This window comes from Zea mays, chromosome 5 (genome assembly GCF_902167145.1).
Source record: "Zea mays cultivar B73 chromosome 5, Zm-B73-REFERENCE-NAM-5.0, whole genome shotgun sequence".
NCBI lineage: Eukaryota > Viridiplantae > Streptophyta > Magnoliopsida > Poales > Poaceae > Zea > Zea mays.
In genome coordinates, this window is record NC_050100.1 from 14,972,897 (window position 1) to 14,994,978 (window position 22,082).

The 22,082-nt window shown below is 44.2% G+C and overlaps 1 pseudogene; it reads left to right on the plus strand.

Moving 5' to 3' along the window:
• Nucleotides 1–21,670, plus strand: part of LOC103628029 (BTB/POZ domain and ankyrin repeat-containing protein NPR3-like) — a 29,087-nt pseudogene extending 7,417 nt beyond the window's left edge.
• The last annotated feature ends 412 nt before the right edge of the window (nucleotides 21,671–22,082 follow it).

Here is a 22,082-nt window from a genome sequence, read left to right on the forward strand (position 1 = left end):
GCAAGGCTCCCATGCCTCAGGATAACGAGGGTTACATTTTGTACCCTGCCGGTTATCCCGAGAGCAAAATTAGGAGAATTCACTCTAGGAAATCTCACTCTGGCCATAATCATGCTTTTATGTATAAGGGTGAGACATCTAGTTCTAGGCAATCAACCCGTGCAAAATTGCCTAAGAAGAAGACTCCTAGTGCATCAAATGGTTCTAACATGTCATTTAAAACTTTTGATGCATCTTATGTTTTGACTAACAAATCCGGCAAGGTAGTTGCCAAATATGTTGGGGGCAAGCACAAGGGGTCAAAGACTTGTGTTTGGGTACCCAAAGTTCTTGTGTCTAATGTCAAAGGACCCAAAACCATTTGGGTACCTAAAATCAAGAACTAAACTTGTTTTGTAGGTTTATGCATCCGGGGGCTCAAGTTGGATCATCGATAGCGGGTGCACAAACCACATGACAGGGGAGAAAAAGATGTTCTCCTCCTATGAGAAAAACCAAGATCCCCAACGAGCTATCACATCCGGGGATGGAAATCAAGGTTTGGTCAAAGGATTGGGTAAAATAGCTATATCTCCTGACCATTCAATTTCCAATGTTTTTCTTGTAGATTCTTTAGATTACAATTTGTTTTCCATTTCTCAATTATGCAAAATGGGCTATAACTGTCTTTTCACAGATGTAGGTGTTACTGTCTTTAGAAGAAGTGATGATTCAATAGCATTTAAGGGAGTGTTAGAGGGTCAGCTATACTTAGTAGATTTTGATAGAGCTGAACTCGACACTTGCTTAATTGCTAAGACTAACATGGGCTGGCTCTGGCATCGTCGACTAGCACATGTTGGAATGAAGAATCTTCATAAGCTTCTAAAGGGAGAACACATTTTGGGACTAACAAATGTTCATTTTGAGAAAGACAGGATTTGTAGCGCATGTCAGGCAGGGAAGCAAGTTGGGACTCATCATCCACACAAGAACATTATGACGACTGACAGGCCACTCGAGCTCCTACACATGGACCTATTCGACCCGATAGCTTACATAAGCATCGGCGGGAGTAAGTACTGTCTAGTTATTGTGGATGATTATTCGCGCTTCACTTGGGTATTCTTTTTGCAGGAAAAATCTCATACCAAGAAACCTTAAAGGGATTCTTGAGATGGGCTCAAAATGAGTTTGGCTTAAGGATCAAGAAAATGAGAAGCGACAACGGGACGGAGTTCAAGAACACTCAAATTGAAGGCTTCCTTGAGGAGGAGGGCATCAAGCATGAGTTCTCTTCTCCCTACACGCCACAACAAAATGGTGTAGTGGAGAGGAAGAATCGAACTCTATTGGACATGGCAAGAACCATGCTTGATGAGTACAAGACTTCGGATCGGTTTTGGGCCGAGGCGGTCAACACCGCCTGCTACGCCATCAACCGGTTGTATCTACACCGAATCCTCAAGAAGACATCATACGAACTCCTAACCGGTAAAAAGCCCAATATTTCATATTTTAGAGTCTTTGGTAGCAAATGCTTTATTCTTGTTAAAAGAGGTAGAAAATATAAATTTGCTCCTAAGACTGTAGAAGGCTTTTTACTAGGATATGATTCAAACACAAGGGCATATAGAGTCTTTAACAAGTCCTCAGGACTAGTTGAAGTTTCTTGTGACGTTGTGTTTGATGAGACTAACGGCTCTCAAGTAGAGCAAGTTGATCTTGATGAGATAGGTGATGAAGAGGCTCCGTACGTCGTGCTAAGGAACATGTCCATTGGGGATGTGTGTCCTAAGGAATCCGAAGAGCCTCCAAATGCACAAGATCAACCATCCTCCTCCACGCAAGCATCTCCACCAACTCAAAAATGAGGATGAGGCTCAAGTTGATGAAGGAGAAGATCAAAAGGATGAGCCACCTCAAGATGACGGCAATGATCAAGGGGGAGATGCAAATGATCAAGACAAGGAGGATGAAGAACCAAGACCGCCACACCCAAGAGTCCACCAAGCAATCCAACGAGATCACCCCGTCGACACCATCCTCGGCGACATTCATAAGGGGGTAACCACTAGATCTCGCGTTGCACATTTTTGTGAACATTACTCTTTTGTTTCCTCTATTGAGCCACACAGGGTAGAGGAAGCACTACAAGATTCGGATTGGGTGGTGGCGATGCAAGAGGAGCTCAACAACTTCACTAGGAACGAGGTATGGCATTTAGTTCCACGTCCTAACCAAAACGTTGTAGGAACCAAGTGGGTCTTCCGCAACAAGCAAGATGAGCATGGTGTGGTGACAAGGAACAAAGCTCGACTTGTAGCCAAGGGGTACTCACAAGTCGAAGGTTTGGATTTCGGTGAAACCTATGCACCCGTAGCTAGGCTTGAATCAATTCGCATATTACTTGCCTATGCTACTTACCATGGCTTTAAGCTTTACCAAATGGACGTGAAAAGTGCCTTCCTCAACGGACCAATCAAAGAGGAGGTCTATGTTGAGCAACCTCCCGGCTTTGAAGATAGTAAGTACCCTAACTATGTATATAAACTCTCTAAGGCGCTTTATGGGCTCAAGCAAGCCCCAAGAGCGTGGTATGAATGCCTAAGAGATTTTCTTATTGATAATGGCTTCAAAGTCGGAAAGGCCGATCCTACTCTATTCACTAAAACTCTTGACAATGATTTGTTTGTATGCCAAATTTATGTTGATGATATCATATTTGAGTCTACTAACGAATCTACATGTGAAAAATTTAGTAGGATCATGACACAGAAATTCGAGATGTCAATGATGGGGGAGTTGAAGTACTTCTTGGGATTTCAAGTGAAGCAACTCCAAGAGGGCACCTTCATTAGCCAAACAAAGTATATTCAAGACATTCTAAACAAGTTTGGGATGAAGGATGCCAAGCCCATCAAGACACCCATGGGAACCAATGGGCATCTCGACCTCGACACAGGAGGTAAATTCGTAGATCAAAAGGTATACCGGTCGATGATAGGTTCTTTACTCTATTTATGTGCTTCACGACCGGACATAATGCTTTCCGTATGCATGTGTGCAAGATTCCAAGCCGACCCTAAGGAAGCTCACCTTAGGCCGTAAAACGAATCTTGAGATATTTAGTTTATACTCCTAAGTTTGGGCTTTGGTACCCTCGGGGATCCACGTTTGATTTAATTGGTTATTCGGATGCCGATTGGGCGGGGTGTAAAATCAATAGAAAGAGCACATCGGGGACTTGCCAGTTCTTGGGAAGATGAAAGGGAAATGTGCCCTTGGGTCATTTCTAAGTATTTTGGTGATTGAGTGTCCAACACAAGTGCCTAAGTGTTAAATGGTGGACAAAGTACAAATCAAGTATAAAGGAAAAATCAAGTTGGAATTAAAGATGGCTTTGTTCAGCCGAAGTCAGCTCAGTCTGGGTGCATCGGACTGTCCGGTGCGCCAGGCTGACTCAGTCGAACTTGCTGCTCTCGGGAAATCGTCGGCTACGTACGGCTATAATTCACCGGACTGTCCGGTGTGCACCGGACTGTCCGGTGAGCCAACGGTCAGCCGGGCCAATGGTCGGCCGTGTAATCCGTGCGCGACGCGTGGCCGAGCCAACGGCAAGAAGGGGGCACCAGACTGTCCGGTGTGCACCGGACAGTGTCCGGTGCGCCAATGGCTCCAAAGCGCCAACGGTCGGCTTCGCCAAAAAAGGAAAGAAATCCGCACCGGATAGTGTCCGGTGGTGCACCGGACTGTCCGGTGCGCCAGGCGACAGAAGGCAAGAATTGCCTTCCTGGAATGCACTCAACGGCTCCTAGCTGCCTTGGGGCTATAAAAGGGACCCCTAGGCGCATGGAGGAGATCATCAAGCATTCTCTAAGCATTCCTAAGCACCAAGACTTCGATTCCGCGCATTTGATTCTTTGTGATAGCAACTAGAGCTCCATTTGAGTTGTGAACTCGTCGGGTTGTGTTGTGAGCTCTTGTTGTGACTTGTGTGCGTGTTGGTACTCTGATTGCGTGTCTTGTGTGCGTTGCTCATCCCTCCCTTACTCCGTGCTTCTTTGTGAACATCAAAGTGTAAGGGCGAGAGGCTCCAAGTTGTGGAGATTCCTCGCAAGTGGGATATAGTAAAGTGAAAGCAAAACACCGTGGTATTCAAGTGGGTCTTTGGACCGCTTGAAAGGGGTTGATTGCAACCCTCGTCCGTTGGGACGCCACAACGTGGAGTAGGCAAGTGTTGGACTTGGCCGAACCACGGGATAAACCACTGTGCCATCTCTGTGTTGATCTCTTTGTGGTTATCGTGTTGTGCAAGCTCTCCTCTCTAGCCACTTGGCTTAATTGTGCTAACTCCTAATCAAGTTTTGTGGATTAAGTTTCAAGTTTTTACAGGATCACCTATTCACCCCCCCTCTAGGTGCTCTCAATTGGTATCGGAGCCATTCTCTTCAAGAAAGGGACTAATCGCCCGAAGAGATGGATCCTAAGGGCAAGGGGATGGTGGTCAATGATAAGGAGAAGGAGTCCTTCGTCAATGATCCAAAGGATGACAAGCCTACTGACTCAGGCTCGGGCCACAAAAGAAAAGACGGGAAGAAGAAGAAAACAAGGCGCATCAAGGAGATAGTCTACTACGACAGCGACGAATCTTCCTCCTCCCAAAAGGATGACGACAACGACTACGAGAAAAAGAAGACGGTTAATTCTAACTTCTCTTTTGATTACTCTCGTATTCCTCAAAGTACCAATGCTCATTTACTCTCTATTCCACTTGGTAAACCTCCTCATTTTGATGGAGAGGACTACGGATTTTGGAGTCACAAAATGTGTAGTCACTTGTTCTCTCTCCATCCAAGCATATGGGAGATAGTCGAGAGTGGAATGCAATTTGATAGTACTGATAGTCCTATATTTATTAATGAGCAAATTCATAAAAATGCACAAGCTACTACTGTTCTTCTAGCATCATTGATCAGGGATGAATACCATAAGGTGAGCGGCTTGGATAACGCCAAGCAGATTTGGGACACCCTCAAGATCTCACATAAGGGGAACGACGTTACCATGCTCACCAAGATGGAGTTGGTGGAGGGCGAACTCGGGAGATTCGCGATGATCAGGGGGGAGGAGCCAACCCAAACGTACAACAGGCTCAAGACCCTCGTCAATAAGATAAGGAGCTATGGAAGCATGCAATGGACGGACCACGACGTCGTCCGCCTAATGCTAAGGTCCTTTACTGTCCTTGATCCACATCTTGTAAACAATATTCGTGAGAATCCTAGGTACACCAAGATGTCGCCCGAAGAAATTCTTGGGAAATTTGTAAGCGGGCGGATGATGATCAAGGAGGCGAGATACGTGGATGATGCGTTGAATGGCCCAATCCACGAGCCTCAAACCATTGCTCTCAAAGCAACAAGGAGCAAGGAGGCGCTACCTAGCAAGGTGGCGCAAGTTGAGGCGGCCGGGCTTAATGAGGAAGAAATGGCCCTCATTATCAAGCGGTTCAAGACGGCGCTAAAGGGTCGCAAGGAGCACCCCAACAAGAACAAGACGAAGGGGAAGCGCTCCTGCTTCAAATGTGGTAAGATTGGTCATTTTATTGCTAATTGCCCAATAATGATAGTGACCAGGAAAAGAAGAGTGGAAAGTGGGAAAAGAAGAAGAACTATAAGAAGGCAAAGGGCGAGGCACATCTTGGAAAGGAGTGGGATTCGGATTGCTCCTCGTCCGACTCCGACAACGAAGGACTCGCCGCCACCGCCTTCAACAAATCATTCCTCTTCCCAAACGAGCATCACACATGCCTCATGGTAAAGGAGAAGAAGGTATGTACTCGAAACAATACTACTTATGCTTCTTCAAGTGAGGATGAGTCTAGTGATGATGATGAAATAGACTATTCAAGTTTATTCAAGGGCCTAGATAGAACTAAGATTGATAAAATAAATGAATTGATTGATGCTTTGAATGATAAGAATAGATTGTTAGAAAAGCAAGAGGATCTCTTATATGATGAGCATGATAAGATTGTAGAGGCACAAAACTCCCTTGCGTTAGAAATTAAAAGAAATGAAATGCTCTCTTGTGAATTGTCTGCATGCCATGACTCTATTTCTAGCTTAAAGAGCATAAATTATGATTTGAATGCTAAGTTAGAAATAGCCAATAAATCAACATCTTGTGTAGAACATGTTGCAATTTGCAATAGGTGTAAAGATTTTAATATTGATGCTTGTAGTAAACACCTAGTTTCAATTTCTAAATTGAATGATGAAGTGGCTAGTCTTAATGCCCAACTTAAGACTAGCAAAAATGATTTTGATAAACTAAAATTTGCAAGGGATGTCTACATGGTTGGTAGACACCCCTCAATTAAGGATGGTCTTGGCTTCAAAAGGGAAGTCAAGAACTTAACAAGGCATAAGGCTTCCATCTCCATCAAGGAGAAAGGGAAGGCCCCTGTGGCAAATAGTATTCAAAAGAACCATGTTTTCTTATACCATGATAGGAGATATTCTAGGAATGTTCATCATGATAGGAGTTGCAATGATGTTGTTTCACATGCTTATGATTCAAATGCAATGTTTGCTTCTAGTTCTTCTATGCATCATAGAAATTTGGCTAGGAAAAATGCTATGCCTAGAAGAAATATTGTTCATGTTCCTAGGAAAGTAATGAATGAACCTTCTACCATTTATTATGCTTGCAATGCTTCCTTTGCTATTTGTATAAAGGATAAGAAGGTAATTGCTAGGAAATTAGGGGCCAAATGTAAGGGAGACAAGACTTGCATTTGGGTCCCTAAGACTATTGTAACTAACCTTGTAGGACCTAACATGAGTTGGGTACCTAAGACCCAAGCCTAAATTTGCCTTGCAGGTTTGTGCATCCGGGGGCTCAAGCTGGATTATCGACAGCGGATGCACAAACCACATGACGGGGGAAAAGAGGATGTTCTCTTCCTACGTCAAGAACAAGGATCCCCAAGATTCAATCATATTCGGTGATGGGAACCAAGGCAAGGTGAAAGGGTTAGGAAAAATTGCTATTTCATCCGAGCACTCTATTTCGAATGTGTTCTTAGTTGAGTCGCTTGGATACAACTTGTCTGTGAGTCAACTGTGTAATATGGGATATAATTGTTTATTCACAAATGTAGATGTGTCTGTCTTTAGAAGAAGTGACGGTTCATTAGCTTTTAAGGGTGTACTAGACGGCAAACTTTATTTAGTTGATTTTGCAAAAGAAGAGGTCGGTCTAGATGCATGCTTAATTGCTAAGACTAGCATGGGCTGGCTGTGGCATCGCCGTTTAGCACATGTGGGGATGAAGAATCTTCACAAGCTTCTAAAGGGAGAACACGTGATAGGTCTAACTAATGTAACCTTCGAAAAAGATAGACCTTGTGCAGCTTGTCAAGCAGGTAAACAGGTGGGAAGCTCTCATCATGTCAAAAATGTGATGACAACATCAAGACCCCTGGAGTTACTTCATATGGACCTCTTCGGACCCGTCGCCTATCTAAGTATAGGAGGAAGTAAGTATGGTCTTGTTATAGTTGATGATTTTTCCCGCTTCACTTGGGTATTCTTTTTGTAGGATAAATCTGAAACCCAAGGGACCCTCAAAGCGCTTCCTAAGGAGAGCCCAAAACGAGTTTGAGCTCAAAGTGAAGAAGATAAGGAGTGACAATGGGTCCGAGTTCAAGAACCTTCAAGTGGAGGAGTATCTTGAGGAGGAAGGGATCAAGCACGAGTTCTCCGCTCCCTACACACCACAGCAAAATGGCGTGGTAGAGAGGAAGAACAGGACGCTACTAGACATGGCGAGGACGATGCTTGGTGAATTCAAGACGCCCGAACGATTTTGGACGGAAGCCGTGAGCACGGCTTGCCACGCCATAAACCGGGTCTACCTTCATCGCCTCCTCAAGAAGACTTCATATGAGCTTCTAACCGGTAACAAACCCAATGTGTCTTACTTTCGTGTATTTGGGAGCAAATGTTACATTCTAGTGAAGAAAGGTAGAAATTCTAAGTTTGCTCCCAAAGCTGTAGAAGGGTTTTTGTTAGGTTATGACTCAAATACAAAGGCGTATAGGGTCTTCAACAAATCATTGGGTTTGGTTGAAGTCTCTAGCGACGTTGTATTTGATGAGACTAATGGCTCTCCAAGAGAGCAAGTTGTTGATCTTGATGATGTAGATGAAGAAGACATTCCAACGGCCGCAATGCGCACCATGGCGATTGGAGATGTGAGGCCACTGGAACAAAAGGAGCAAGATCAACCTTCTTCCTCAACAATGGTGCATCCCCCAACTCAAGACGATGAACAGGTTCATCAAGAAGAGGCGTGTGATCAAGGGGGAGCACAAGATGTTCATGTGATAGAGGAAGAAGCACAACCGGCACCTCCAACCCAAGTTCGAGCGACGATTCAAAGGAATCATCCCGTCGACCAAATATTGGGTGACATAAGCAAGGGAGTAACTACTCGTTCTAGATTAGTTAATTTTTGTGAGCATTACTCCTTTGTCTCTTCTATTGAGCCTTTCAGGGTAGAAGAGGCCTTGCTAGATCCGGACTGGGTGTTGTCCATGCAGGAAGAGCTCAACAACTTCAAGAGAAATGAAGTTTGTACACTGGTGCCTCGTCCCAAGCAAAATGTTGTGGGAACCAAGTGGGTGTTCCGCAACAAACAAGACGAGCACGGGGTGGTGACAAGGAATAAGGCATGACTTGTGGCAAAAGGTTATGCCCAAGTCGCAGGTTTGGACTTTGAAGAGACTTTTGCTCCTGTGGCTAGGCTAGAGTCAATTCGCATATTGTTAGCCTATGCTACTCACCATTCTTTCAGGTTGTTCCAAATGGATGTGAAGAGCGCTTTCCTCAACGGGCCAATCAAGGAGGAGGTGTACGTGGAGCAACCCCCTGGCTTCGAGGATGAACGGTACCCCGACCACGTGTGTAAGCTCTCTAAGGCGCTCTATGGACTTAAGCAAGCACCAAGAGCATGGTATGAATGCCTTAGAGACTTTTTAATTGCTAATGATTTCAAGGTTGGGAAAGCCGATCCAACTCTTTTTACTAAGACTTGTGATGGTGATCTTTTTGTGTGCCAAATTTATGTCGATGACATAATATTTGGTTCTACTAACCAAAAGTCATGTGAAGAGTTTAGCAGGGTGATGACTCAAAAGTTTGAGATGTCGATGATGGGCGAGTTAAGCTATTTCCTTGGGTTCCAAGTGAAGCAACTCAAGGATGGGACCTTCATCTCCCAAACGAAGTACACGCAAGACTTGATCAAGCGGTTTGGGATGAAGGACGCCAAGCCCGCAAAGACTCCAATGGGAACCGACGGACACACCGACCTCAACAAAGGAGGTAAGTCCGTTGATCAAAAGGCATACCGGTCTATGATAGGGTCTCTACTTTTTTATGTGCTAGTAGACCGGATATTATGCTTAGTGTATGCATGTGTGCTAGATTTCAATCCGATCCAAGGGAGTGTCACTTGGTGGCTGTGAAGCGAATTCTTAGATATTTAGTCGCTACGCCTTGCTTCGGGATCTGGTATGGATACTCAGACTCCGATTATGCTGGATGTAAGGTCGATAGGAAGAGTACATCGGGGACGTGCCAATTCTTAGGAAGGTCCCTGGTGTCATGGAGCTCTAAGAAACAAACCTCTGTTGCCCTATCCACCGCTGAGGCCGAGTATGTTGCCGCAGGACAGTGTTGTGCGCAACTACTTTGGATGAGGCAAACCCTCAGGGACTTTGGCTACAATCTGAGCAAAGTCCCACTCCTATGTGATAATGAGAGTGCAATCCGCATATCGGATAATCCTGTTGAACACAGCCGCACAAAGCACATTGACATCCGGCATCACTTTTTGAGAGACCACCAGCAAAAGGGAGATATCGAAGTGTTTCATGTTAGCACCGAGAACCAGCTAGCCGATATCTTTACCAAGCCTCTAGATGAGTCGACCTTTTGCAAGCTGCGTAGTGAGCTAAATATCTTAGATTCGCAGAACCTGGATTGATTTATAGCACACATGTGTTTTATGCCTTGATCATGTTCCTTCATGCATTTTGTTGTTTATTTATGGTGCTCAAGTTGTACAAGCACTCCTCGGACCTCACAAGTCCAATTGCAAGTGATGCACATATTTATGGGGAGATGTGCTACAACTTGACCCTTTGAGGCTAACTGTGTGCTTGAGTTTGCTTAATTTAGTCTCAAAGGAGGTTTGAAAGGGAAAAGGTGGACTTGGACCATGCAAGACTTCCACTGCACTCCGATGAAAGAGTAACTAATTCCAAATTCATCTTTGTACTCTTATTGCCTTTTTACTCTTAGTTGAAGATTTTGGTGAGGCAATGGGGTTAAAGGGCCAAGATTGATCCCGTTTTGGTGCTTGATGCCAAAGGGGAGAAAATAAGGCCAAAGCAACTAATGGATCAGCCACCACTTGTGAGAATTTTGAAAATAGTAGAATAGAGCTTTTGGTTTGTCAAAAATCTCTTATTGTCTCTTTTGTCAAAAGTTGGCCTCTTGTGGGGAGAATGGTTGATTATGGGAAATAGGGGGAGTTTTTGAATCAGTAATCAATTTCTCTTGGAATATCTTTCTCTATGCCTCAACAAGTGAATTTAACTTAGAGATAGGAAATTGAGTTTGATTTGCAAAAACAAACCAAGTGGTGGCAAAGAATGATCCAAATATGCCAAATTTGAGACAAAACAAATTTGTGTTTTCATTTGCATTGATGTTGCACTCCATTTAGTTGCTTTTTGTTGTGTTGGTATAAATCACCAAAAAGGGGGAGATTGAAAGGGAAATGTGCCCTTGGGCCATTTCTAAGTATTTTGGTGATTGAGTGTCCAACACAAGTGCCTAAGTGTTAAATGGTGGACAAAGTACAAATCAAGTATAAAGGAAAAATCAAGTTGGAATTAAAGATGGCTTTGTTCAGCCGAATTCAGCTCAGTCTGGGTGCACCGGACTGTCCGGTGGTGCACCGGACAGTGTCCGGTGCGCCAGGCTGACTCAGGCGAACTTGCTGCTCTCGGGAAATCGTCGGCGACGTACGGCTATAATTCACCGGACTGTCCGGTGTGCACCGGACTGTCCGGTGAGCCAACGGTCGGCCGGGCCTACTGTCGGCCGTGTAATCCGTGCGCGACGCGTGGCCGAGCCAACGGCTAGAAGGGGGCACCGGACTGTCCGGTGTGCACCGGATAGTGTCCGGTGCGCCAACGGCTCCAAAGCGCCAACGGTCGGCTTCGCCAAAGAAGGAAAGAAATCCGCACCGGACAGTGTCCGGTGGTGCACCGGACAGTGTCCGGTGGTGCACCGGACAGTGTCCGGTGGTGCACCGGACAGTGTCCGGTGGTGCACCGGACTGTCCGGTGCGCCAGGCGACAGAAGGCAAGAATTGCCTTCCTGGAATGCACTCAACGGCTCCTAGCTGCCTTGGGGCTATAAAAGGGACCCCTAGGCGTATGGAGGAGATCATCAAGCATTCTCTAAGCATTCCTAAGCACCAAGACTTCGATTCCGCGCATTTGATTCTTTGTGATAGCAACTAGAGCTCCATTTGAGTTGTGAACTCATCGGGTTGTGTTGTGAGCTCTTGTTGTGACTTGTGTGCATGTTGGTACTCTGATTTCGTGTCTTGTGTGCGTTGCTCATCCCTCCCTTACTCCGTGCTTCTTTGTGAACATCAAAGTGTAAGGGCGAGAGGCTCCAAGTTGTGGAGATTCCTCGCAAGTGGGATATAGTAAAGTGAAAGCAAAACACCGTGGTATTCAAGTGGGTCTTTGGACCGCTTGAAAGGGGTTGATTGCAACCCTCGTCCGTTGGGACGCCACAACGTGGAGTAGGCAAGTGTTGGACTTGGCCGAACCACGGGATAAACCACTGTGTCATCTCTGTGTTGATCTCTTTGTGGTTATCGTGTTGTGCAAGCTCTCCTCTCTAGCCACTTGGCTTAATTGTGCTAACTCCTAATTAAGTTTTGTGGATTAAGTTTCAAGTTTTTACAGGATCACCTATTCACCCCCCCTCTAGGTGCTCTCAGAAGATCCTTGGTATCTTGGGCTTCAAAGAAGCAAAATTCCGTAGCTCTTTCTACCGCCGAAGCCGAGTATATTGCCGCAGGTCATTGTTGCGCGCAATTGCTTTGGATGAGGCAAACCCTTAGGGACTATGGTTACAAATTAACCAAAGTTCCTCTTCTATGTGATAATGAGAGTGCAATTCGCATGGCGGATAATCCCGTTGAACATAGCCGCACTAAACACATAGCCATTTGGTATCATTTTCTTAGGGATCACCAACAAAAGGGAGATATCGAGATTGCATATATTAACACTAAGGAACAATTAGCCAATATCTTTACCAAGCCACTAGATGAACAAAATTTTAACAAACTTAGGCATGAGCTAAATATTCTTGATTCTAGGAATTTCTTTTGATGTTTTGCACACATAGCTCATTAATATACCTTTGATCATGTTTCTTTTATATGCTATGACTAATGTGTTTTCAAGTGAATTTCAAACCAAGTCATAGGTGTATTGAAAGGGAATTGGAGTCTTCGGCGAAGACAGACTTCCACTCCACTCCATAACTCATCCTTCGCCGTCGCTCCGGGCAACTCTCAAACTTTGGTATAATCTACATCATATGTTATTTACCAAAGGGGGAGAAAGTAGTTTAAGGGCTTATATTTCACTCTAAGTATCCGTTTTTGGTGATTCATGCCAAAGGGGGAGAAAGTATTAGCCCAAAGCAAAAGGACCGCACCACCACCTAATTTTAAACTAATGATTTCAAATTTGTATCTTATTGTGTTCAAAAGGGGAGAAAGCAGTATTTTCAAAATTGATATCTTAAAACCCTCTTGAACACTAAGAGGAGGATTTTATTAAGGGGGAGTTTTGTTTAGTCAAAAGGAAAAGCATTTGAAACAGGGGAGAAAATTTCAAATCTTGAAAATGCTTCTCAAAATCTTATTCATTTACCTTTGACTATTTGCAAAAGAACTTTGAAAAGAATTTACAAAAGAATTTGCAAAAACAAAACATGTGGTGCAAGCGTGGTCCAAAATGTTAAAAATAAAGAAACAATCCATGCATATCTTATGAGAATTTATATTGGCTCAATTCTAAGTAACCTTTGCACTTACAATTATGCAAACTAGCTCAATTATGCACTTCTATATTTTGTTTGGTTTGTGTTGGCATCAATCACCAAAAAGGGAGAGATTGAAAGGGAATTAGGCTTACACCTTTTTCCTAATTGATTTTGGTGGTTGAATTGCCCAACACAAATAATTGGACTAACTAGTTTGCTCTAGTCTATAAGTTCTACAGGTGCCAAAGGTTCACAATAAGCCAATAAAAGACCAAGAAAAGGGTTCAAACAAAGAGAGCGAAAGACAACCCAAAGGCACCCTGGTCTAGCGCACCGGACTGTCCGGTGTGCCACCGGACAGTGTCCGGTGCGCCAGGGCACTTCAGCTCAAACTTGCTACCTTCGGGAATTTTCAAGGGCGCTCCGCTATAATTCACCGGACAGTGTCCGGTGCACACCGGACTGTCCGGTGTGCCACGGAGCAACGGCTACTTCGCGAAGCAACGGTCGACTGCAACGCATTAAATGCGCGCCTGCGCGCGCAGAGGACAGAGCAGCGTCAGAAGGCGCACCGGACAGTCTACAGGACCTGTCCGGTGCACCACCGGACAGCCTAGAGGCCCCACGAGTCAGAGCTCCAACGGTCGAACCCCAACGGTCTGCTCACATGGCTGGCGCATCAGACAGTGTCCGGTGGCGCACCGGACTGTCCGGTGCGCCATGTGACAGCACTCTTCCAACGGCCATCTTTTGGTGGTTGGGGCTATAAATACCCCAACCACCCCACATTCAATGGCATCCAAGTATCCAAGTTTTCCACTCTTCTACAACTTACAAGAGCTAGCATTCAATACAAGACACAACAAAGAGATCAAAATCCTCTCCCAACTCCACACAAAGCTTTAGTGATTAGAGAGAGTGTTTTGTCGTGTTCATTTGAGCTCTTGCGCTTGGATCGCTTCTTTTCTTCCTTCATTCTTGTGATCAAACTCAATTGTAACCAAGGCAAGAGACACCAATTGTGTGGTGGTCCTTGCGGGAACTTCGTGTTCTGTTTGATTGAGAAGAGAAGCTCACTCGGTCTAAGTTACCGTTTGAGAGAGGGAAAGGGTTGAAAGAGACCCGGTCTTCGTGACCACCTCAACGGGGAGTAGATTTGCAATAACCGAACCTCGGTAAAACAAATCATCGCGTCTCACTCTTTATTCGCTCACGATTTGTTTTGCGCCCCCTCTCTCGGACTCGTTTCTATTTCTAACGCTAACCCGGCTTGAAGTTGTGCTTAAGTTTGTAAATTTCAGATTCACCCTATTCACCCCCCCTCTAGGCGACTTTCAATGCAAGAATCCGAGCCGACTACTTTTGTGCGCAACCGGTTTACACGGATGCACAAATTTCGGAGGAGGTATGTTTATTCACACGCACATCTATTCACGTCCATAGTACGTACTTGACAATTGTACTAAAAAAAGTTTGCAATATAGGTTCCGCATGCGTTGCCATGTGTTCGAGCGCCTCGTTCTTGCTGTGCAACAAGTGGATCCCTACTTCGTTCAACGTCCAAATTGTGCCGGTGAGCTAGGCCTATCTGCCCTTCAGAAAGTTGTTGCTGCCGTACGTATCCTTGCATACGGTGTTCCTGCGGATGCCGTTGACGAATACGTACGAATTGGAGAATCTACAGCACATGAGGCTTTGAAACACTTTTGCACCGCCATCCTAACTGCTTTTGGGGGGTACTATCTCAGGAAACCTACTCCTGCTGATATCGCTAGGCTTCTCCAAGTTGGAGAATCACGCGGCTTCCCTGGTATGCTGGTAGTGTGGATTGCATGCATTGGGAGTGGCGTAACTGCCCAACTGCATGGAAGGGGATGTTTATCGGTCGCGGTAAACACCCTACAATGATCCTCGAAGCTGTTGCCTCATATGACCTATGGATTTGGCATGCATACTTCGGCATGCCCGGTAGCTGTAACGACATCAATGTTCTTCAGCGTTCAAACCTGTTTGATTCGCATCTTAATGGTGATAGTCCACCAGTGAGTTTCTCCGTCAATGGACACACGTACAACATGGGATATTACCTAGCAGATGGTATTTATCCGGACTGGCCAACGTTTGTCAAGACAATCCGTCATCCGTATGATGTGAGGACCCAACATTTCGCCATGATTCAAGAGTCAGCTAGAAAAGACATTGAACGAACATTTGGAGTACTACAGAAGCGATGGGCCATAGTTCGTGGTCCTGCATATGGTTGGTCTCCACAACACATTGGAGATATAATGAAAACATGCATCATATTGCACAACATGATCGTAGAAGATGAAGGTCCTTCGTCTTTGAACACAAGCTTCGACAACATCGGAGTTTTGGCGGACACTAGTCATGGTTCCATTTTAGAGCGGAATGAGTACATCAACAACATGTACGGCCAACTACATGATCCAGTGAAATATAATCAGTTGCAGGTTGATCTAATCCACCACCACTGGGCGCGGCATGGATCCGGAGCTGCTTAAGTATGAAGTTTATGTCTGTGATGTGTTAAGTATGTTTGTCTTATTGTCATGTCTAGTGTGTCATGTCGTCGGTTCAGTTATTCCGAAGCTACTATGTGTTAAGTATGAAGTTTATGTTTGTACTATGTGTTAAGTATGATGAAATTTATGTTTCTACTATGTGTACTGCAAACAGATGAAGTTCTTCACCATTGTGGTTGGCCAATGTGTAATGCTTTAATTGACGAATGATATAACAAGTCTACTATTATTAAGCAACATGACTGAGTTCAAATATCACACAACAGAAAATTGTCAAGTGCAGAAACATAAAATTGTTCTCGAAAACAAATTAGAGTACTTCCTCAACCACTAGAATGAACTTTCACTTGCTTGACGACGAGCTTCCAGTAACCCTTGCCAGAATCTCCTGTTGTTTTGCCTCGTAGTACTGTCGAAGTAGGGGGTTACATTTTGTCAAATCCATGCTCAATATGAGAACCTCCTGTTCCGTGTCCTCCTTCACCTTTTGTCGTTCCATCTTCATCTTCTCTAAATTTAGCTTCTTCCTCTCCAATATCAGTTTCTGCCTCTCCTGTTTTTTCATGAACTCCAACTTCTTCTCCTCAGTTGAAGCTACTGATTTGTAGATAGATAACCGTTCCAAAGATAGCTCACCCATCCGTGTTAGGTACTCGGAATCAGTGGATGATGTGTTCTCTGATATTTGCTTCTTTGCCTTTTCCTTGGCTGAATCACGACCAAGCGGCCTCTTCGAAGTAAAGCTTGATGGACCTGAGTCTTCAGCAGCATCTAAGTCAATAGTATTTGATTGGGTACCAATTGGGTTGGGTGGAGGATTTTGGTTGCCCATGTGCTGGTCCATCCATTTTGGTTGATCCTTCAATATGGACCAACAATGTAAGAAATGGAAGGGCTTCTTTTCAACAGCAGCAAACCGAGTAGCCGCAAGCGAAGTCTGCAAAAAAATCTGTTGGTTTTGTCGAACATTTACGTACAAAAATCTGTTACCTTCTTGTCAACATTTACGTACCTTATCTGCATCAGTCATGCCACTTGGGTTTTGTCGAAGCACAACCATCATGTATCCAGCAAAGGTAGAACATTGAGTTTTGATACTGTCCCACCTGCTCATGAGAGATTTCGTAGACCTCTCTGGCATTGATCCTCTACGAGAGTTGTATGCCTCTGTAATCCGATTCCAAAATCCTTGACGCTTCTGACCAGTGTTGACAATGGGATCACAACTCACAGCCAACCATGCTTGACAAACCCTCATATTCTCTTCAGACGTGAAATTGGCTAGCTTTGTGCGTTGAGGAGGCTTCTTCACTAGAGGTGGTGCTGGTGAGGCCTGGGCTGGTATATCAGGCGGAGGAGGAAATGCAGTGTTGTCAAACTGAGTGCCATCATCCTCGGAGAGGAAACTGCCATATTGTGCCATAACTTGGTTCCAATCCGTACCCATGCTGTACATTGAAGGTACTCACATAAAAAATACATGAGATTAAATTGAATAAGTGTACTACATTTGAGACAAGCATTTGAAATGAAAGCACAACCATGAGAAAGTAAACAGGACAGGCAGATGAAACTCAGAAGTGCTGGAGACTAGATATATTGGAAAGTTCATAACATTTGACAGACCACGTTAACATAAACATGTCATCAACATCGCATCCGGATAGGTGTCGACAACATAAACATGACATCAACTAAACCAGTAACTTGTGCCACACATCCGTTGTGTTCACATACAAAAGACTAGTTCCACTAACATAAACCTAACACATACACATATTCCTTAGGTGCATGCTAATCTAGTAGGGATAGGTGTCGTCGGTGGAGTAGTCGCGTCCGTCGTCGTAGCCGACGATATCGTCAGGATTCAACTCTGAATCATAATCAAGCAGAAGCTCATCCTCTATTTCTGATGATTCAGCAATTGGAGAAGGGGCCATGTGCTCCATCTCCCAGTCCTTTTTCAGTGCAAGGTGATCAAGGTCCTTGGCGAGGTCCTCGATCTAAACTAAAGCACGATTCATTTCATTGAGGACTGGTCCGCTAACTGGTTGGAAGGCACCGTGGACGACATCGACGATGTCGGCACAATGCTGCTCCACTACTCTGATTAAATGAGCGAGTGCTCTTCGGAGCTTTGCGTTCTCCGAATTCATGGTCTACATAAAACATATGGTTGTGTTAATATATGTACGTGAAAATTTTATGTATACTGTGGCCTAGTTGCTACATTAATTGATGGTAAATATACTCCGGAGCAGCTAGTATTGCCAGTAGGCAGTTCAAATCATCACATCAATTATGAACATCAATTATCAAGATAAAACCTAGTGGTCATGATTCAGTGTGTCAAAAGCATTGGCCAAGTAATTGTGAATACACCTCGATTCCTATATGAACAAAGCTTGTAGCACAAAGAAATTTCCTTAATGTGAACATCAATTATCAAGAGATAGCATAGTGGTCATGATTCAGTCTGTCTAAAGCAGTCCCCATGTTTTTGTAAATACACATCGATTACTAGAACAGAGAAAGCTTGTACCACAATCAAATTTTCTTAATGGCAACCAAAATTATGAACAGAAAACCTAGTGCTCAAGGAATCCTACATCCATCGAATGTATGTTCGGTGAACCTAAACCTAGATCTGGACGAGTTGTAGCATTTCAAGTACTGGAATCATAGAAAGCAAAATCGATCTTCAATGTTTACCTTTTTGTCTTTGGATCTGGACCACCCGACCGAATGGAAGACGATGACGATGGCGGCGTCGAGATGCGCTTGCGTTTCTCCCCACCTTCCTTCGTCGGCGCCGTGGATCTTCTCAGCTTCTTGGCGATGGCTGTTCGACGGCAACGAACACCGACGGTCGCACCCGCTCCTTGGATCTTTGACTCGTCGGCGGCCACCTCTAGGGATGAAAACGGACGGAAACGGACGGAAAAACCCCTCTCCCGTTTCCGTATCCGCATTTTATTGTCGGAAATGGGATCAGGTCCGGAATAGTCGGAAACAGAAACGGGAGCGGGATAAACGGAATTGCAAAAACGAACGGAAACAAAAATACTAACGGAAACTCATAATTTAATACAAATAGAAATGTTATTGATGTTTGACTAGTGATTGAGTGGCAGAACAATAACATAAAGCAAATAGATATAGAGAGGCAACATTCTATTGTTGTTTGGTTGCTAAATGTGTACATTTAGCTACATCCGATGTTGTTTAAGACTTTAGATCACTTGTCATTTAAAAAGAGTTGGTGGTTACAATGACCAATTGTGCTATAATTTGACACCTAAATACACGAGGCTTTAGTTTATATACTAATGCATATTAGGTTTGTCCCATATTTGTCAAATACGGAATAAATACGGGTTCAATCCGGAAAAAAGGGGATCCCGCAAAAACGGACGGAATAAGCCCTCTCCCGTTTCCGTCCCGTTTCCATATTTTTCCGTAAATACGAAAACAGTCGGATCAAATATAGAAAACGGTACGGGTCGAGACAGGATTTTTTCCGTCCGTTTTCAACCGTAGCCACCTCCTTGCCTCCAGCCACCGAGAGCGGTCCGCCTCCGGACCCGCTCGAGCACGGCCTCTTGGAGCCCAGCTTGGCCGGCGCTGCCGAGGAGCAGCGCCGTGAGGCCCCCTCGCCGAGATGGATCGAAGTCGCCAGCGACGGCACAACAGCGCCTCCAGATTTTTCACCCCCGCGTGAGCCCGACCCCTCGCCCGGATACCGGACGTTTGCAATTCTCCACATCTAGGGTGCGTGCGGCGTCCTCTAAAATTTAGAGTGCCATATAGAGTACCTTGCTGGGCGCCTAGAGGACGTGTCTGAACCCTATATTTAGAGTACAGGACGCTTTACCGTGTATTGCTGGAGGTAGCCTTACTATCTGCAAGAGACTGATGAGAAAGAAAGACTGCAATAGGAAGTTGGACATGTACGAGGAGAAAAGGCTTACTTGTGTATCGACATACTGGAGCAAGAACTTAGGGCTCGTTTGGTAGAGCTTCGCTCCATGATTCTCTAGCTCTAAGAGTCGATTCTCTAATAGAGTGATTAGGAGTGATTCTCTAGCGGAAATGAATATATTTGACGAAAATTGTTTGACAAATAGACTATGAAGTGATTCATGAGAGGTTAGAGAGTGGGGAGCAAGTTGGAAGCGGTGTGAAGCAGGCTTTATAGTTCAAAATAGAGACTAAGGGCTTGTTTGGGAGGCCTCCCAAACTGGCTCTAGCTTGAGGAGCCCTCTCAAATGGTCTTAAAAAAATAGCTCCAAAAAAGTGCACCGAGAAGCTAGAGCCATTTTTATAGAGGAGCCGGAGCAAAAAAAAATTAGCTCCTAGCAACTCCTCCTCTCACTCCCCTCCTCTCGCATCAAGTCCTCTCGCGTCAAGAGGAGCCGATTTGCTAAACGATTTGTTAAAAAACACCGACACATATAAAGAAGTTGTTTTTTAAGAGAAACCGGAGTCGTGCCAAACGTGGCCTAAATTCACTCCATTCACCATTGAGCAGTTCAGAATTTCAGATTTTTAATGTTTGGCTCGGCGGAAGTGATTCTCACGGGGAGCGTTAAGAGGAAATCCTTCGTTTTCGATCCGATCTCTATAGAGGAGTTGATCGCCACGCCTTTGTTGATTCATAACTTTCACATGAGGCTCATAAACTTGGAAAACAGAGGTTTGTTTATAATCCCGCGTCTTAATTGTTTGTTGATTAATATTTTGCCTTTATAATTAGCCCCATTCGTCTCTCTAAGACTGCTAAAAGGCAATTAGTAGGGGTACTTAGTGGAAAATAGCGCATTTGTAAATCAAAACTACTTCTATTAAATCAACTTCCCAAAATGTTAGTTATTTGTTTTAGATTCTAGGGGGTATTTATCTTGCTTTTACCATTTTAGTATTAGTCATATCTGCAGGAACTATTCTAAGTTTTGCACTCATGCATAGTGATTTTAGCTCAATTTGTGGTGCCACTGAGGCATATAGATTGGATAGACGATGCTTTGAGAATCTATTGTTTGTGCGTCCACATATGGTCTGACTGGATTTCTTTGCGACATTCACACTAGGCTTTGATTGCATTAATTCCATTGCTGTCGAATAACTTACGTATCAATGATTAGTTACTGAATAACTATTTCCTTTAGCTGCCAAAAAAGTTTAGTATTGTTATACTTGGCATTATATAGAAGTGTTTCTGTGTATGTGCTGCTGGTTTGTCTCTTTCTTGGTTGAAAGTAAAGCATATTATTCTGAGAACCATTGCTGAAGTATATATATGTTAATATCTATGCAGTTGCGTTTGCACGGATATTCTTCCCTTCTGAAGCCAAGATTGTCATGCGCATTGCACAAGCTGATTCAACCGAAGAGTTTGTTGGCATCACCAATTTCAGCAAACTAAAGGAAGTTGATCTAAATGAAACCCCAACAATGCAGAATACGAGGTTGCGTGAACGCCTTGATGCCTTGACAAAGACAGGTGCCAGCAATAGCTATCTATGCCTTGTTTATAATACAGAATCGTGCATGCATATAAAATTTCATGGTACTGAATATTTCAGGGATTTTTTTTTTTTTTTGCCAAAACGCAAGCACACTTACCCATATACTAATTTTCTCAGTACCGAGTCTTTCGGGGTATTTGGTCAGTGTGCTATCATTTTTAATGCTCTGTTTCTCATTTCTGCAGTCGAGCTAGGGAGACGATACTTCCCTCATTGTTCAGATGTTCTTGACAAGTTCCTCAATGAAGAATCTACTGATCTGATCTTCCTTGAAACTGGGAGTCCAGAGGATCAGCGACTCAAGAGAATGCGGTTTTCTGAACTCAAAGAGGACGTGCGCAAGGCGTTCACAAAAGATAAGGCAGCAGTGGCAGCCATAGCTTCCTCAGCATCCTCGTCTTCATCTCCAAGGTGTGAAGGGAGGGGTAGGTCCAATAAGAGATCGCGGCCATCTCGGTGATATTGTTGCAACGTGATCTCGGCTAGTGCCGAGATTAATTAGTATCTATGTTTCTTGTCCATCTGTCAGACATATCCAATCCAATTAAATCATAGCTGTCGTGATTGGCGACAACCCCTCTTAGTTTAAAAACTCAAATTCCGATCCTTTCGTGATTGGAGGGGATTTGAGTTTTGAAACTAGCCCTATAGTCGTAAGAGTTTGTTTGGTTGCATGTAGATTAGAGAGGATTAAGGGACATATATATAATCTTTTGCTAGTTTTCATCGATGTCTTCCAATCCCCATGCAACCAAAACCCCTAAGACTTAAATGCCCATGAACGTATCTATAAATAAGGGCTAGTTTGGGAACACCATTTTTCCAAGAGCTTTTCATTTTTCTAAGAAAAAATAGTTTATTTTTCTTTGTGA